This window comes from Equus caballus, chromosome 11, assembly GCF_041296265.1.
Source record: "Equus caballus isolate H_3958 breed thoroughbred chromosome 11, TB-T2T, whole genome shotgun sequence".
NCBI classification, from domain to species: Eukaryota; Metazoa; Chordata; class Mammalia; order Perissodactyla; family Equidae; genus Equus; species Equus caballus.
This window is the reverse complement of record NC_091694.1, coordinates 37,135,699-37,150,072: the sequence shown is the minus strand read 5'-3', so window position 1 is coordinate 37,150,072 and position 14,374 is coordinate 37,135,699.

The following is a 14,374-nucleotide window of genomic DNA, read 5'->3' as shown; positions in this document are numbered from 1 at the left end:
ATGATCTCAAGAGCTAGTAAAGTGGGTGAGGGCCCAGTTGGGTCTCTGGTCTGGAGAACAATGCCCAAGGTAATGACAACTAAATTGTGGTTCTATTCATAGTACCAGTGCTCCATAGAGGTTGTAAACAATAGCTTTTGGCTTTTGGGTGTTTAAAAGCTAACTGAGGGTAAGGAACACATCGGAAGGAGAAGGAAAATATTTATCTGATATATCACTAGGTGTTAGACACTTTCCTTGCATTATTTCCTCATGCTTACAACAGCCCAGGAGTTGAGCATTCTCAGCCTCTAATTCTTGGTGAAGAAACCTGGAGAGATTAATTGTCAAGATCACATTGCCAGCATGTAGTAGAACCCGCATTTAAATCCAGATTTTCAGGGCTCCAAAACTCGTTCTTTTTCCTATCCTATACTACCTCCGTCTCATGCTGAAATCCCAGGGCTCTCAAATATTTCTTCTCCTGTGCCAATCAAATGCACAGTGCTGTAACCCCAAAGTCCTGAGCCTCACCAGCCTGTAAAGAAGGAATAAAATTACATCTGAGTTACAGCCTGGGCTGGCATGCCTTAAATCAATAAGAATGTAGTATTCCAGGGTCCCCCAGTGGCATGGTGGTTGGGTTTGTACACTTGGCTTTGGTGTCCCAGAGTTTGTGGGTTCAGATCCCAGGTGTGGACATACACACCGCTCATCAAGCCTTGCTGTGGTGGTACCCCACATACAAAATAGAGGAAGATTGGTATGGGTGTTAGCTCAGGGCCAATCTTCCTCAACCAAAAAAGAAAAGAAAAAAATATATACTATTCTATAACAGCTGCACTACCACCATTATTCAGGAAAAATTAATACTGACTTCAAGAAATTAGAATTCCCAAAGAGTATCCACTCTCTTTAGGAATGCAGTCATGGGGAGGGGTAGGTGAATGGGAGAGAGGGATCAAACTGATTTGTCAAAAGTGATTTAACTAACTAGAGTTCACATTATATGAATTAGCTGCTACAAAAAATAAACCCCCTAAATCTCACTGGCTTAACTCAATTGAGTTTTATTCCTCCCTGGTACAAAATCCAAAATGGGTCTTCTTGAACAGCAGGCAGCTTTCCTCCAAGTGGAAATTTGGGGATCAGCCTCCTTCTATCTTGTGGTATTCACCACCAACAACACTTGGCTTCCAGGACCATCTGCCTATGTATGTGCTTCAGCCTAGCAACAGGAAGGAGAGAATGGAGGAATGTGCAGGGGTGGGGGAGGGGAGTTAGGATCTTCGCCCCAGAAATGGTACACAGCGCTTCTGCTCACATTCCATTGCCTAGAACTCAGTCTCACAGCCATAGGTACCTGCAAGGAAAGCTGGGACCTGTAATCTGCTGTGCTCTCAGGAAGAAGAAACGAGTTTGGTCAGTCAGTCTGCCGCTCATATAGAGGCTGGCCTTCCCGATTGTGGCCAAGGTTGAACAGACCTGTCCTTATTGACCAACATTCCACAGAGTCACCCTTTGTAAAATGAATGTTCTTCCAAACAGCTTTGCAAAAGAAACAACAAAACTTGTAATTAAAAGGTGAATCAACATTTCTGAGACCATAATAAGGGAAGGCTTAGGGATTCTGCACAAGGCAGAAGGAGGAAAAATGTTATGATACTCAGGTATGGGGTTTTCCCCGCATCAGAATATGGCTGGACACTTATTTACCCAAAGGAATCTCTCTTTGTTTGCATTTCAGATAGTGTGACCGAAAGAGGAATTCTAGAAAGTTCTGCGGAGATTGGGGGGAGAAAAAGAGAGGATACTAGTACCTGTTCCTAGACAGGCCTGAATCCTGTAATATTAACGTTTGGATCTGAAATCTTGTGAATGAGAGTGTGGAAGGGAAGGGCATAAACTGTCACGCGGAGGAGAGAGCATGGATTCGGAGTCAGGAAGACTTGGGTAATGAAGAAGCTGTGTAACCCAGGGAGTTACTGTCTCCTCCGGTGTGAAGTGGAGATGACCCCTGAGAGGACTTTATCTTTAAAAAGGGTGGAGATAATATATTTATATAATTAAATATATTATTTAAAACTATATATGTAAAAGATTTGTGTATCTGTATGTTGTAAAATCTGGCACACAGAAGTGCTCAATAAATACCAGGCCCCCGTCTCCTCACCCCCTTTGCACCTGTCATTCACAGTGGCCTCCAGTCTTCAGTTCAGAGACTTATTTGAAACTACATCATTACTCAATGGTAAACACAGGCCCATGTCATCCAGAAAGGTCAGCTGCCTGTCAGGGTTTAAGCTGCCAAATCCCCGTGTCTTGACCCAGGTTCCACATGCTGCCCAGCTCAGTGGGAGGAAGATAGAATCGCAGCCCATCTCTTTCATCTGTGTTGTCACCAATGGAGACTCCACTCAGCAACGTGTCATGGGGGCTTCCTCCTCCTTGCAGCCCTTCCCACTCAGCAGAGCTCAGGGGCTGCCCTCAAAACTGGCAAAGTGATTGGCGAGTCCAGCCAGCAAAAGTGGGTTAACATCAGAAGGAAAAGCCAGATAGAAGGAAGTGAGGGCCAGTGTGTACACAGATGGGAAGAAGGGGAAGGGAGTGGGGAGGGCAGGGGGCAAAAACATTCCACTTGAAGAAGGGCAGGGGGACGTCTCCAGTGCCACCTCTGCATCTGCTCCCAGGCTCTCCTCTTCTTTTCCAAAGCTCGCCCCTTGGCTGCACTCCCCACCCTGCCCTGGGCTTCCTCTGCTCCTGCACTCGCTGTATTCACCATGATGCCTTCTGCACATGTAAGAAGAGCTCAATAATACCGAGTTCATTTCCTTTCAAGGAGAAGAATCCTCTCTCATGTCCATGTGAAGGGAAAGCTCTCACATCAGTGCAGTTTTAATCTAACAACTCTTCTTAGACATGAGGAAGCTTGAGTCCTATTCGTAGAGAGGACTTGACTTATCCAAGGTCACACAGCAGTGACTTTGAGGCTGAAATCTGGTGCATTTAGTTATAAGTAAGATTTTCTTTTTAAAAAATACTATCATTAATCCTGAAAACAGTAATATTTATTGGGTGCTTGCTCCCTTCCAGGCATTGTGCTGAGTTCTGAATATAATTATCTCATTGAATTCTCACCCCAACACTGGGGGGCAGGTACTATTCTTATCTTTATCTTACAGGGGAGGACACAGAGCCTCACAAGGTTCAGTGACTTGTCCAGGGTCCCACAGCTACTATCTTGGAGTCGGGATCTGACCCAGGGGTCGGGCTCCTGAGCTCAGACTCTTCCTGCTACATCTCTAGGTCTGGTTCAGCACAGAGAGGTCTAGGTGGGAGGACACACGCTTAACATGTTCCTGGTGTCCAGATCTTACCCTGCGGTCCCTACCAGTCACCTCAACCTTGGACTCACGCTCTAGACTCAGAGCACAGGGAGCTGCAGAGCTGGTATTTGGAGCAGCTGATTATTCACTCGTCATTGCTGAGAACGAGCCCCTCACCTTGCAAAGGCTCTCAGTGGGAGCAGGAATGTTATAAACCAATGTGACCTCAATAAAGAAATAAATAAATAAAAGAATTAATTACAATATATTGTGTTCAGTGCTATGACAAGAACAAAACACAGTTAAAGCTCCCAGGGATAGGGGTTGAGGAAAGTTTCAGAGGTGACATTGGCGCTGAGCCTTGTTACATAGGGCAGAGAAAGAAAGGGAAAAGGGATTCCAAGTTTAAGCAACAGCCTGAACTGCAGCTGAGAAGCATGAAGTCCTTGACGAGGGGCAGCAATAGAGCAGCCTGGAGTGCCTGGGTGGTTGGGGACCCGAGGTGAGGAGCAAGGGAGGAGCTGGAAGCGGCTGGGCCCCATTGCCAGGGCTCTGAAGGCCCCACTCAGCCCTGAGTAACCCAAAGGACAAACTAAGCACGTGCTGAGGGCTCCAGCAGAACAGGGACCCAAAATAAGATGAGAAAAGAGGACATCGACAAAGAATGAACTGAATTTCAACATGCTGTGAGTTTGTGCAATTTCAAAAAATATTTAGCTTTTTTCTTTTCTTGTCTTTTCTTTTTTGCTTAGGAAGATTCAGCCTGAGCTGATATCTGTTGCCAAACTTCCTCTTTTTGTCTGTGAGCTGCCACCACAGCATGGCAACTGACGAGTGGTGTAGGTCTGAGCCTGGTAACCAAATCCAGGCCACTGAAGCAGAGTACACCAGACTTAACCACCAGGCCACAGGGGCGGGCCCTAGCAGATTTAAAACTTATGAAAGTTTGGAATTACACATGGAGAATATCACAATAATCTTTTTAGTGTTTAGGACCTCTAAAAGTTTCTCTCTGTCTCTGACCCCTGTTACAGAAATTAGATACCAACCACTCTCAGCTTTGATATAAGCAGGATTGAGTTAACACAGTTTGCAAAACTGCTTTGTAAATAACCTACAACAGTACCCCTTAACACACCTAGGGGTGTTAGTATTGTATGAGGTCAGTTGTTTGCCCAAAGGACCTCCAAATGGTGGCATTTCAGGGATTGTGACAAATTAAGTATAACTGGAGAGTCTCTTTCTGTAACCCCAGAATTAGGAACCAGGGTCCCTGCTCAAACTTCAAGTCCCCCACTTTCTAAAGAGAAGTCAACCATCTCCCCAGGGCCTGATTAAGAGGTGGCTAACTGGTCTTGCCATTACCAACCAGCCTAGTCATCCTTACCACACATGAAGGAAGACATCAAATGTGCCGCAGTGTACATGGCCAAAAGTTATACATGCCACCCCCATCTCCGCTGTCATTGGGGAGGGAAGAAGGCGTATTCCTCCAAAAAAACAAAGGAAGTGTGTGATTCAGAAAAGCACTCATCTACATGAGAAATGCCTACAAGAAAGGGGAAATAAAATCTTACTCCCCAGCTGGTTGGTTACTGCAGCCCCGCCCCACTCCCACCCCAGTGCTGCAAGAAGACAGACATCCTGGAAGAGCTTAATGTGTTTATCAGGAGCTTGGGTTCTCAGAAATGAACATGGACAAGACAAAATGCCACACTATCCCCAGAAACCTACATGTGTCCTGTAGGCAAAGACCACGGCACCTGCTAGGTGCCCAGCAGTAGAGATAATCAGACCAGCCAGAAGGAGACCAAGGTCACCTCCTCACCACCAGCAGGTGACTTCGGAACACCCCTGCTGGCTCTCCTCCTGCCTCTCCCTGCCCCCAGTACCAGAGGTGCTGGGGCCCAGAGCAGGGAGGGGAGAAATGAAAGAGCCGAATGTTCCCTCGCCAGCCAGCACCTAGTCCCTAAATTGTAATTTCTGTAAGGATATATTTCTCATGCCTAGCTCATGCCAGAAAAGACATTTGTCACTTACTTTGAAAAATGAGTGAATGAATGAAATTACAGAATAAGAGTTAGTGCCTATCCCTACCTCCTTTCTCAGTCAATCAAGGTTTTCCTAGTTTAAGAATCTAATTTATTGGTCAGGTGTTCTCTTGGCTTGGAGACTTGTTTAGGTAACAATGTGATTACCCAGTGTACACATGGTGTGCCGTGTGCATTGTCCTGAAATATCAGTTTCAGGGCAGGGCTGAGGCTCCCACAGTCCACAGTCCCTCCCACCCTGGCCTTGCATTGCAGCTCCGTGAGTGGAAGCACATAAATTTCCTCTCTTCTCAGCCCTGCTGCTTTTATACCAAAGACTTCCAACAGCAACATGAAGTTGGGAGGCCTCCTCCTCCTTGTGACCCTCATCACCCTCAGCTTAGAGGTACAGGAGCTTCAGGCTGCAGTGAGACCCTTCCAACGTTTGGGTGAGTTGAGTCCAGCAGAAGGCAGCCCCGTCTTCTTATATGAGGAAGCCAGAAAGTAGGATTATCAGGGAACAGTGTGTGCAGGGGCAGGAGGGAAAGCAAGAAGAAAAGATATTCTAGTCAAGGAGCCATTGCAAGAAACCACCTTGACTGCATAATCTCTCTTCTTCTGTCTCCACTTTCTCCGCTCCTTTCCCTGGGTCACTCCTCCTTCTGAACTCTCCACCCTTCCCCCTTTGCCCCTTCTTCAGCCACCCTCCCTCACCCCTGCATCTACCTCTCCACCAGCTTGTTTGTCTCTTGCTACAAATACGTTGGACTGCTTAGAGATATCTTCTTAATCATGTGAAATACAAATCACCTCTATCTCTTTTTTTTTTTTTTTTTTTTACCACCAACGTTCTTAACGGACTAAACTGAATTCTCTGCCTTTACTTCCCCATGACTCATTCCTGAACCGCCTGAAGACTAACTTTGGTCATTCCTGCCCCCAGCCCTCTCCTGAAACTTCTCTTCCGGGTCCTGTTGACAAATCTCTTGACTCTCCTCAGGAGCCAAAGTCTTTATCTTCTGCAGCATCCTCCATTGTTTCCCACTTCATCAATCCTCAAACTTTCTTCTCTCCTGGATTCCTCTCCCTTAAGACTATTGCATTCAATCTTTACTTCTCTCCCTTCTTTGCTCTCCTTCCCCTACATTAAACTGGTTGCCCAATTCCATCTATTCTTTGTAATTGTCTCTTGCATGTGTTCCTTCCTTTCCACCCCCACAGCCACAGTCTATTTCTGGCCCTGATTACCTTGCTTGGACCCACAAAATCACTCTCCAGCAGCTCTCCCTGCCCCTTTCTTCCTTCTGAACTTTGCTTGCTTGTTGGAACCTGGTCTATTCTCTGCTCTCCTATCAGAATAATTTTCACAAGTAAACTGCAACCATATCCTTCTCGTGGCCTCCCAAATGAAATCCACACTCCTCAGGTCCTCAAGATCCACCTGCTGTAACTTTACATCCTGCTGACATTTCCAGCTCAACTTCCGACTCTTCCCTAGTATTTATCCAGCCTTCCGTTGGCCATTCCTCGTGGATTCCTTTATTTCAGGGTGTGGAGTGACGAGATGAGGTGACTAGGGTGCAAAATGGAGGGTGTTCACTCTCAGGATTGTGCACTCAGCTCTTTAAATTTGGTACCCTACATGCCCCATTCACTTCTCCCTATTCCTGCTCTGTTGCATTTTCGCCTTGTAACTTTTGCTAGTAATTCTTGTATCTTCTCACAACACTCTACTACCCTCCTCAATTCTGCCTTAAAAAAAACTCCCTGTACCTCAAGACTCATCTTTTCTAATTAATCCCATTAGAGGAAATGTCTTCTCTCCTCTGAGTCCCTTTAGTCCTTTGGATGTACTTCTTTTGGGACACTTCTCACAAATGGCTTTGTTTCTAGTACTTTAAACGTAAGTCTTATCTTCATTGTTAGACTCTAAGCTTCTTGAAGGTAATGACCCTCTCTTACGTCTTTGTATTTTCTGAATAACTTTCCTCTGTGCTTTAAATGTAGTAAGAAATCAACAGATATGATGAGTGACCAAACTGCTGTGAGTGGGGACAAGAAGTCTTCAACCACCTCACCATAAACTAACAACAGCTAACAGACATGAGGGATCATACTGATTTTGTCCAGGGTCTGCGAGTATATCGCAGACATCCCACCAGCCCCTCTTCTTACACTCTCAGACATTGCTAATCAATCCTAGCACTCTTTCCCTGGGAGCCTGGACAAGGCTTCCCAGCCTTCTCAACACAGCATCAGACAGCCATCTCTATGGTTGGAGTTGACACTGGAAAATAAACGTCATTTCCCCTCCTGGATCCAAGGGCTCCATTTTACATATGAGGAAACAAAGGCCCAGAGAGGTCCAGGGTCAGAATCAGGTAGAGAACCTCCTGATAACAGCTAAGTAGCCAACCAAGCACAGCACACATTCATCCAGAGCTCTGCATACATTTTGCCAGAAGTCCCTGTGGGGCCTAACCAGCTTCTTGGACCTTCTTCATTGGTCCTCAAAGACTAACTCTGAGGTTCTGGGAACCTGAGGCACGTCCACTCAGGTCAGGAGTGACTCCTTGAAATTTGGAGATGTGCTCTTCATGGCAGGGTCTGTTTCACCATCTGAGACTGCAGAGGGAGCTTGGGCCTAGGGGCCAGGCAGATTCCTCAAAACAAGACAAGCTGATGTGGAGAGCTCTTGACATAATGGTATCTCTTTAGAATGAATACTAATGTTGACAGCACTTATGGAATTAAACTAGATGGCGTGAATAATACATTACTTGCACCAATCAATGTTATGATGTTACAACTGGTAGAAAATAAGCATTCAGAGTAAAAGCAGAGGAAGAAATTTCAAATGCAAGTACAATACAGCAATCGATCTTATATCTCTACTGGATCAGAGTATGGGACAATATTGTTGCAACTCTGCCAAAATGATGTGGAATCGATTACAACCTTTGCTGCCTCACTACCTGATTGTGTTCTACCAATGGTGTATCAGAGCAAGGACATTACAGAGATGAGGGTGATTGAAGGTAAATTACTGATGAATAGACCAGTGTTTCATGTAATTACGTGTGCTTATCAACAAGGACTCACTGTGATGCTAAGAAGTGCAAATTTTTATTTGCCTGTCTCTGCAATTAGCATAAAATTATATGCCATATGTTAAAATAAAGAACAGAAATAAAACAGATATAAAAGAATTATACAAAGAGAAGATCAGTAAACAGCCCAAATATGTATCATAAATTTTGGCAAATATGTATCAGGCCAAATATACATTCCAAATGGTCTTGACATTTATCTAAACATTAAGTAAAAATACTTTCAGAATACTATCTAAATACATACACACACAAATAAGGAGATGATAGATAGATAGATATAGAGACTATCTCTAGAATAAAACCCAAGAAATTATAATAGGTGTTACCTCTGGTGAGGGAACAGAGTAGGAGGGATTGGAAGTCAGGAATGGGGACAAAAATTACAGGATTGGGTTCTCTTTCAGGCTGGGAGCAAGGCTAGGCTATGGGATTCAGTGTTAATTAGCACCTGAAGGCACATAGAATTGATGGGAGGCTGGCTCTCTTTGTGTTCTGGGATTTAATTACCTAATTCAGTAAAAAACAAAAAGAAGGAGGTTAGCAGCAAAGGTCTCTCCTCTCCTCCCAGAGTGCTTCAGCTGCTGGCCATCAGTATGTTTTCCAGCAGACAAAACACTACTGTGTGCCTTCAAGGTTGGGAGAGGAGAAGATTTGGGGTGTCAAGGAGGGAAGAGGCTAAAGGTCCACCAGGGACCAAGGCACTTCAGCCCTCTCTCTCTCAACACCGGGTCCCACTCCCTCTATAGAACCGGTCTGGGTTCTAGAAAGACTGTTTTGTTTTTCAGAGAAATCAAAACCTGGAACTTGTCCAGGACTGCCTCCAGAAACTATTGGACCTTGTGTTGAATTGTGTAGTGGAGACGAATCTTGACCTGGGAAACAAAAATGCTGCAGCCACGGTTGTGGCCACTCCTGCCAAACTGCTGTAAAAGACATGAGTATAAGACAGAGAGTTGCTTATGGGAAGCATGGGTCCCTGCTGTAGCACAGTCAGGATCCCATCCGCCCCTCTGCTCACTGAAGTCTGGATGACACATAGAGAAAGCTGGTTGGTAGCAAAGAGCAGGAATTTCTGGAAAGTGTCATAATTACCATTGTGTTTTAGGAGGAAGCCTTCATTATCCATTTGGATGATCAATGAATCTTCAATTCATTCAGTGACCTTTCCCAAAAGTCATCTTTATTCTAATACCTTGGAGGAGAAAGGGCTTTCCTACTATCTTTTCCTGGCTGCTCTCTATTCCTGGAACCCCAGTATCACAGGATGAGGACCTAAAATAACTTTGGCTTCAGTGTTCAGTCTGGCAATTGTTTGAGGAATCATGGGGTAACTGTTTCCAAGATTACCCTTCTTCTACATAAAATTATTTCTGTGGCATTAGCCAACCTGAGTTGCTATTTCTGTGTAAGATTCTAGCTCACTTACATTAGTACCTCCATCTCCAACAAGTATTTAACCCCAACCCATGGAATCTGTCTCTTTTCCATTATCCATCACCCCTCAAATCCTCTCTGTCCCCTATATCTTTAGCCCTTATATCAGATATTTATAGTCACAACAACAATGTATAACAAACTATACCAAAACTCATTGGTCTAAAATAACAATCATTCTCCCAGATCTGTGAATCAGCCAGGGGTCAACGATTCTAGGCTGGGCTCAACTGGGAAACTCTGCTGATCTGGGCTGGACTCATGAATCTAAGTTTGGCTGATTCAGGTGGGGTTGGCTGGGGGGACTTGGCTCCACCCTACCTATTTCATCCATCTCCTAATTCAAGGACCAGTCCAGGCACTCAATACTTCCTGGAAATCTCACCACATTTCCCTAGAAAATTCATTTCCTACCTTCAGAGACTACTTCATACTTCTTCTCTTTCCTCAAATCTCCAGCTCACTCTAAACTCTGCCATGCAGGTCTCAGTGGCTATCTTATCACATCCTTCATTGAGAAAATAGTTGCAAGTCTGCAAAAATTCCCTATTTGTACCCATTGACTCTGCTTTATCCTCTGTAATAAAGGAAAAAATGATCACTCCTCCTATTTAAGTCAAACCCCTCCATTTACATTTTGGATAATACCCCTTCTTATCTAATCAAGTATTTCACTTCCATAATTATTACCTCCAATATCATAGATGTCTCCCTTGCTCCTGGATCAGTCCACAACTGCCATACAACTATGCCTTGACTCCATTCTTCAATCCAGCTTCCATCCACTCCACAGCTGAAATCCCAGCCACCCTGTGTGTCGGGACTTGCTTCTCTGCCTCCTCACCCCTGCCCATCCCCATTCATTCCTCCAGGAGCACATCTCCCACTTCCCTGTGATTGGCTTCAACTTCCACCTCCCCTTAACTCCAGCCAAGCCTCCTCTGGTCTACCACACACTGGAACTTAGCTAATGCCACTTACGTAGCCTGAACGTCACCTCATACTGGAACCCTCTGAGCAGGGGACAAGGGACGGAATGTTAGCACACCCCAACATGAATGATCTCAGCAGCTAGTACAATTGCTGGGGGCTCTGTTTGGCCTCTGGTCTAAAGGATGATGCCCAAGGTAATGACAACTAAATTGTAGTCCTTCTATTCATAGTACCAGTAGTCTCTAATTCTTGATGAAGAAACCTAGAGAGATTAATTGTCAAGATCACATTGCCAATGTAGTAGTAGAACCTGCATTTAAATCCAGATATTCACGGCTACTAAACTCTTTTTCCTTATACTATATTACCTCCAACAATGAAAATGCAGGACATAGGTTTATCTGGGAATTTAATTCCAGTCAACCACTCTGCAAGTGTTGTACTCACCACTCTCCCGCAATGACAAGCACATGTAGTGTTGGGGCCTTAGGAATCGAAACTAAAGGGTTTCCTAACACTTGGTTAGTGACTTGTTCCAGGATCTCAGTTAACATTTGGGAGACCATGAATTCAAAAGACTTGATTCAATTATACAGACTCTGGGCCAAGCTGATTGAACAGTCCCTAAAATCAAGCCTATGGGTCTTGGCTCCTCCTGTAACTTTGAGAGGTAAAGAGGGGACTGCTAAGGGAAGGTTATGAGAATAGCACTATATCCCCTGACAGTGGCTTGCAATGCCTCTGGAGTCTAAAGGCTACGTGATGCTACCTGGGCAGGCAGCTGCGTTGCGTAAAATCTGTGTGTTGTAAAATCTGGCACACAAAGTGTCCAACAAATACCAGGTCCCTGTCTCCTCACCCCATTTCCCCTGTCATTCAAAGTGCCCTCCAGTCTTCAATAGTCTTGATTATTAGGCAGAAGAAGCTATTTTTCTTGACTCAGAGACTTGTTTGAAAACACATGATTACTCAATGGTAAACACAGGCCTAGGTCATCCAGAAAGGTCAGCTGCCTGTCAGGGCTTAAGCTTCCAAATCCCCGTGTCTTGACCCAGGTTCCACATGCTGCTCAGCTCAGCAGGAGGAAGACAGAATAGCAGCCCATCTCTTGCATCTGTGTTGTCACCAATGGAGACTCCACTCAGCAACATGACATGAGGGGCTTCCTCCTCCTTGCAGCCCTCCCCACTCAGCACAGAGCTCAGGGCCTGCCCTCAAAACTCACAAGGTGATTGGCAAGTCCAGGCAGCAAAGGTGTGTTAGTATCAGGAAGAGGAACTAGATGGAAGGATGTCAGGGGCCCAGTGTGTACAAAGATGGGAAGAAGGGGAAGGGAGTAGGGAGGGCAGGGGATACAAGACATTCCACATGAAGAAGTGCAGGGGGACATCTCCAGTGCCACCTCTGCATCTGCTCCCAGGCTCTCCTCTTCTTTTCCGAAGCATCCCCCTCCAGCTGCACTTCACACTCTGCCCTGGGCCTCCTCTGCTCCTGCACTTGCTGTATTCACCATGATGCCTTCTAGATGCATAGAAATGCTCAATAATACCCAGAACACAGGTTCATTTCCTTTAAAGAAGAAGTATCCTCTCTTGTGTCCATGTGAAGGGAAAGCTGTCACATCAGTGCAGGTTTAAACTAACAGCTCTTCTTACAATTGAGAAAACTTGAGTCTCACGCAGAGAGAGGGCATGACTTACCCAAGGCCACACAGTGGTGACTCTCAGTTTTAGACCTGGTGCATTTAGTTGTAAGTAAGATTTCCTTTTTTAAATAATACTATCATCAATTCTGAAAACAGCAATGTTTATTGGGTGCTTGCTCTCTCCCAGGCATTGTGTTGAGTTCTGAATATAATTATCTCATTGAATTCTCACCCCAGCACTGAGGAGCAGGTACTATTTTTATCTTTATCTTACAGGGGAGGACACAGAGCCTCACAAGGTTCAGTGACTTGTCCAGAGTCCCACAGCTACCATCTTGGAGTCGGGATCTGACCCAGGGGTCGGGCTCCTGAGCTCAGACTCTTCCTGCTACATCTCTAGGTCTGGTTCAGCACAGAGATGTCTAGGTGGGAGGACACACGCTTAACATGTTCCTGGTGTCCAGATCTTACCCTGCGGTCCCTGCCAGTCACCTCAACCTCAGATTCACGCTCTAGACTCAGAGCACAGGGAAGAGCAGAGCTGGTGTTTGTGGCAGGTGAATATTCACTAGTCATTGCTGAGAATGAGCCCCCCACCTTGCAAAGGCTCTCAGTGGGTGTGGGACTGTTATAAACCGAAGTGACCTCAATAAATTAATAAATAAAATTAATTACAACATAGTGTGCTAAGTGGTATGACCAGACAAGTACAAAAAAAAGTTAACTCTCCCAGGGATGAGTGTTGAGGAAGAACAGAGGGTGACATTGGTGCCTTGTTACATAGGGTAGAGAAAGAAAGGGAAAAGAATTCCAAGTTCAAGGAGCAGCCTGAACTGCAGCTGAGAAGCATGAAGTCCTTGACGAGGGGCAGCAATAGAGCAGCCCGGAGTGCCTGGGTGGTTGGGGACCCGGACTGAGGAGCAAGGGAGGAGCTGGGAGTGCCTGGGGCCCATTGCCAGGGCTCTGAAGGCCCCGCTCAGGCCTGAGTAACCCAAAGGACCAACGAAGCACGTGCTGAGGGCTCCAGCAGAACAGGGACCCAAAATAAGATGTGAAAAGAGGACATTGACAAAGAACAAACTGAATTTCAACATGCCTATCAGTTTGTGCAATTTCAAAAAATACGTAGCTTTTTTGAACATTTGGAATTACATATGAAGAATATCACTACAGTACACTTTTCAGTGTTTAGGATCTCAAAAATTTCTTCCTGGCTCTGACCAGAAAGATTTCTGTAATCTGACCAGATTATAGAAATCAGACACCAACCCCAAGGTCAGCTTTGAGATAGGCAGGATTGAGTTAAGGCAGTTTGCAAAATTCCTTTGGAAATAACCTATAACTGTACCCCTTATCCCACCTGGGGGTATTAGCAGTTAGTGAGGTCAGTTGTTTGCCCAAAGGACCTCCAAATGGTGGCATTTCAGGGACTGTAACAAATTAAGTATAACTGGAGAGTCTCTTCCAGTAGCACCAGAATTAGGAACCAGGCCACTGATGAAACATCAAGCCCCCTCACTTTCTAAAGAGAAGTCAACCATCTCCCCAAAGCCATATTAGGAGGCTGCAAACTGGTCTTGCCGTTCCCACCCAATCCAGTCATCCTTATTTCACATGAAGTAAGACATCTTATGGGACACATGTACATGGCCAAATTTTATACATGCCTCCTCCTAGCCCCGCTGTCATTGGGGAGGGAAATGGGCATATTCCTCCAAAGAACTGAGGGGAGTGTGTGATTCAGAAAAGCACTCATCTACATGAGAAATGCCTACAAGAAAGGGGAAATAAAATATTACTCCCCAGCTGGTTGGTTACTGCAGCACCGCCCCACTCCCACCCCAGTACTGCGTGAAGACAGACATCCTGGAAGCACTTAATGTGTATATCAGGAGCTTGGGTTCTCAGAAATGA